The 5,036-nt window shown below is 35.3% G+C and overlaps 1 long non-coding RNA gene across 1 annotated transcript; it reads right to left on the bottom strand.

The window, feature by feature from the left end:
- Window positions 1-1,889: 1,889 nt before the first annotated feature.
- Window positions 1,890-3,197, bottom strand: LOC125776594 (uncharacterized). The gene is made up of 2 exons (XR_007421848.1): window positions 3,067-3,197; window positions 1,890-2,782 (listed from the first exon to the last, which is right to left on the bottom strand). It is a non-coding gene; the product is annotated as an uncharacterized LOC125776594 (long non-coding RNA).
- Window positions 3,198-5,036: the final 1,839 nt, after the last annotated feature.

Genomic DNA, 5,036 nt, shown 5'->3' with positions numbered 1-5,036 from the left:
GGTTCTCAGCTACGTTGTTAATGAGCTTTTTGGCTACCTCTAACTTCGAGTAGCTTTTGCAATAAATCCAAATTTTTGGTATTGCATTGATATTAAAAATATTAAATATTGATATTAAAAAATATTAACGGAAATATTAACCAAAACGTTTTGAGTCGTTCCATAAGAGATGTTGAGATTTTCTGCTGACTCTTTGATGCCAAAACAGTGATTTCAAGTACTAGTATTTCTTTAACATTTTCAATATTATCATAACAGAAATGGATGGACGACTAGCATTAGGCAAGTTGGCTATGAATTTATGACCTTCACTGAATGCTCAGTGCCACTCAAATACTTTTGTACGTGATAAAGTAGATTTCAATTTTTTCAATGATTCCGCAGCCGTTATTCCATTAAGAACACAAAACTTTAAGCAAATTCTTTGTTCAATTTTTTTCCATGATAAAAATAGAGAGACAAACCTTTCGCGTCGCAAACAAACACCAAATTGACATATGGAGATCAACTGTCCCACGAACGTAATTAAGAGTTGTACCGATCTAGGCTACGATGATGGAACTCCATATAATAGTTTTATAGTATTATTTGAAGTTATGGACCAAGTCTCTTAGAGATTACCAGATTACAGCGTACCTAGTTCTAACGTTCACTATTAAATCGATATCTCACAAATTGAGGGACTAGTTCGTATATATACGAGTACAGACAGACGAACCAAAACATGTAGTTACCAAATTCGATTACAGATAATAATTCAAGCTCAACACTACCTTTAGCTCCCAAGTACGCAATATGAATTTTTTTAAACTTCCGGTGGCTTCATATCGTATACGAGTATCTCGGATAATATGTAAGGAATCTAAGAAATTTTATGTTTTCGAGTATACCTGAGAAATGTCTAAAGTTAATGCATACTTAACCTTTTTCTGCCCGCAATATACCTTTTACAGTGATCTCCGACTTTCATCTGACTTTAACCCGTTAAGGTTGATCAAAATGTGATATTTTCGTGGAGTTTTAGCAAAAATTCTGCAGTTGAGCATTGATTATGCACAAATTCGATCTAGACCTTACTCCGAACCGCATATCTCTAATAATTAATTCCGATTAACACAATACATTAAATTTAGCCTCTTTGGTGTTGAATTTATTTGTCAAATGTCTTAATCTAAGATTGTTTTTAATATAATTTTTCTTGAGGCAAAGTAAAAAGTAGTAATAAAACTAAGTGAGTCCATGACCTGAACTAGAGCGTTATTCATTTCTAGGTTCCCTACTTTTTTAAAGAAAAAACACATGATTTATTATCATTAGAAAGAACGTTCTCATTTATTTTTTCAAGATTATCTTTTTCAAATGTTGACCGCGTCTACGTCTCAGATGATCCATTCGTTGAGCCCAATTTTCGTTGACTCGTTCGAGCATTTCGACTGATATTTGGCGAATGGCACGCGTGATGTTCTGCTCCAAAGCCTAAATCGAAGCGGGATTATCCGCATATATTTTTGACTTTACATATCTCCACAGAAAAAAGCTTAACGGTGTGACCAATCGACCTGTCGAAAATGTGAAATTATCTGTTCACCGAAGCATTCTCTCAATAAATCCATTGATTGATGCGATGTGTGGGAAGAGGCAACGTCTTGTTGAAACCAAATGTCGCCGAGATCACGAGCTTCAATTTCAGGTATCAAATAGTCGGTTATCAGAACACAAAAACGATCGTTATTTACGGTTACGTTTTCAACGGCATCAATTTTGAAGAAATATGGAGCGAGGATTCCACCGGCCCACAAACCACATTAAACCGTTTTTTTCTCGATGAAATGGCAGCTTTTGAATCTCTTCAAGTTGTTCTTCGCCCCAAATTTTTCTTGTTAACTTACCCATTGTGCCAGAAAGTGGCCTCATTGCTGAACAAAATTTGGCTCAAAAACATGGAATCTTCTTCTTCTTTTTAATTGGCGTAGACACCGCTTACGCGATTATAGCCGAGTTAACAAACGCGGGCCAGTCGTTTCTTCTTTTCGCTACGTGTCGCCAATTGGAAATTCCAAGCGAGGCCAGGTCCTTGTCCACTTGGTGCTTCCAACGGTGTGGAGGCCTGCCTCTTCCTCTGCTTCCTCCGGCGGGTACTGCGTCGAATACTTTCAGAGCTGGAGTGTTTTCGTCCATCCGGACAACATGACCTAGCCAGCGTAGCCGCTGTCTTTTAATTCGCTGAACTATGTCAATGCCGTCATATATCTCTTATATCTTGTAGAATATAATGACGGTTTGACACGCGTGATCTGTCAAAAAAAAATCTGTAAAAGTTAATAAGATATCAAATATGTTTGTAGTTCATTCAAGATTTCATCGAATAATGCATTTTTAGGTCTTTCGCAACATTTTGAATACAACGATTTGGTAACTCCTGAAAGTATTTCCTTGTCTCTGATCTTTGCAAATTGCAAAAGTATAAAATTTTCAGTCTCACTCAAACTGAAGACTTCATTACCTGTTTTATGCTTGAATCTCTTCTGGGATCTTCCTCTAGCTGACTTTGACGGAGTCAACTTTTTTACTATTAAACTCTGATTGTCACGTGGGTTCGAACTGCTTTGAAAAAACCTGCATATGAATAAAATATATCATTAGATCGAAAGACTAAAACCTGTGCCTTCTCTTTAATTCCAAACGTGCGTTAAATTTGGGAGACCCTTTAAAATAGTGCCAAATCCTTCATTCTTTATCCAAGTAAAAACTTCGGAACCAATGTGCCTCTGTCAGGACTAATCTACAATAAAATTGACAGTATTGTGATTATTTCGCAAGTGGTAAGATTTTCTGTTCATAACAATTATAGTATTTATATTTTTTCTATCGTTTTTATAAAAATATATCGTAGATCTAAGTATATGCTGAAGTCTTCCAACATATACTTATGTATATATACTCAAGTTAATATTTGTTTTATACTTAGCTGCATGTAAGCTTGAAACATTATTTGCATTTTTTGTCTATTTTTTGTGCAATTATATAGATTTCAAGCATCTTAATTTGCAAATCCAACGAAATTACCTTTTTCACATTTTGTGGGAGAACCAACCGACAATGTGATTTCCAAACGATTGTTTAAATTTAAAATTCAAGTGTGAGGGCGTTGTGTGGTGGGGAACGCTTTGAGTCTAGGTTAGGAGAGCAAATCGAGTCAAAACAACTCGCCGCAAAATAAAAGGCGAAAGCGAAATAAAGAAGAAAACAACTACTCATCAGTAAAAATAAGAATTGTATTATTTTATCCATAAACAGACATACTCAGCTATAGATAGGGAGAGTATGTAACCATGGAATCATGCTTCGGTATATATAATATGGATAAATATATACATAAGTAAAAAAAATACATATCTACAAGCAAAAGTGTGTGCATATAAAATTTATAGCAGAGAGCTCACCAATCATTAGAGATGCATAGAGAGCCAACAGGCGCGCACATACATACACATAAACATCAATAATAAAGCACACGAAGAGTCGTGCTCCTTCGTCTGAGCCATGAATGGTAATAAGTATACCAACAGGCGTACAGTGCAACAATTTATTTGAATATTTTTAGTTTTTTTAGTTGAATAATAACCTCACATTCCTTAACAGCTAGGATAAATTAAAATTTTTGCTGAACCGAACTGAAGGGTGAAGGTTGGGAGCGATAGAGTTAAACTGAATAAAAATTTTGTTTGGTTTTTACAAAGCAAATTTTTTTCTGAGCCCAAATTATTTCGAAACTAAATACAATTTTTCCTATAATCCCTAATTTTTTACATACGTCACTTCACATATTTTCATCATACATTTCATATTTCGAATTCGATATTAGCTGCCTTCGTTCGCCAACTCTTGGTGAGTGATGAAACGAACAAGCAACAATCGTATATTAAATAAACTCCCAAAAACAAAACGATCTTCGCAGATGAGCGATTTTATGAGGTACTCTGGCTGAATTAAACTGCAGAGGTTGACGTAAAAGATAGTGATTTGAGGCTGAATTTACTTAACCACTAATAGAGATATATTCGACTGTTTTGAGACAATAAAAAATATCGATTATTTTAAAGATGAAATTACAATTTTTTTTCTCACTGTAGACTCAAATTTCTTCGCGGCATGGTTCTTTCTCAAGTTTGGAATCTATAAGAAGTCTCATGATGCCAAATCTGAAGAACACTGCTGAATTAAGCTCGTAGCTTAATTCGATCAATTCGGCATATAAGAGTCGTGTGACCTCTCACCAAGTAGTCAAAGTATACCATATTAGAATCCCAGAAAACCCGCTTTATAGACGATATAACAGTCTTCAACTGCTGAAACTCACTGTAGCTAAATCCAAAGAACTCGGTGTATAAGGCAGCAGTTCGTAACTGAATTCGACCAATCCGGCCTTTCCAGGTAGTCAAAGTAGACCTTAACATCTTCACAAAAATGAGTGGTGAATACCTTTCCGGATCATATAACAGTCTTTGGCTGATTCAAAGTAGCTTCGGTTGCTGAAACTCACTCAAGTCTTAAGGTTTCACTAAATTTTTGAGGCTTCTCATGACCAATATTGCATACATGATATGACATCCAAGTGCTCTTTTGATATGCTCGCCGTCAAAGCTATCTTACGCACTTTCAATCCGCGGTCAGATTAGCCATACATGATTAGCCGGTGAAGCTGACTGAGGATCATCGTAAACTGATGTCCAATCGTGTTGAAACTTTTGATGATGATTATCGAAAGATAATATGCTGATCTCTGCGAATTCGTTCTCTTCCGAACATTTACTCTGGAGGGTTTTCCGTTGTTCAGATGGACTGCAATATTCATTCATATTCATATGACAAGCTGATTCGATTTAGCCATGCCCGCCTGTATTTAAGGATTTTTTTTATAATTTTGAATGGTAATGAGCTTCGGTTAACGTTTTTTCTTGTTTTACTAAAATAGTTTTAAATTTTCTTAAATTTTCAATTTTTTTTTTAATTTTCTATCAAAAAAAATGAAATTA

This window comes from Bactrocera dorsalis, chromosome 2 (genome assembly GCF_023373825.1).
Source record: "Bactrocera dorsalis isolate Fly_Bdor chromosome 2, ASM2337382v1, whole genome shotgun sequence".
NCBI classification, from domain to species: Eukaryota; Metazoa; Arthropoda; class Insecta; order Diptera; family Tephritidae; genus Bactrocera; species Bactrocera dorsalis.
This window is presented reverse-complemented; position numbering and strand designations above follow the sequence as displayed.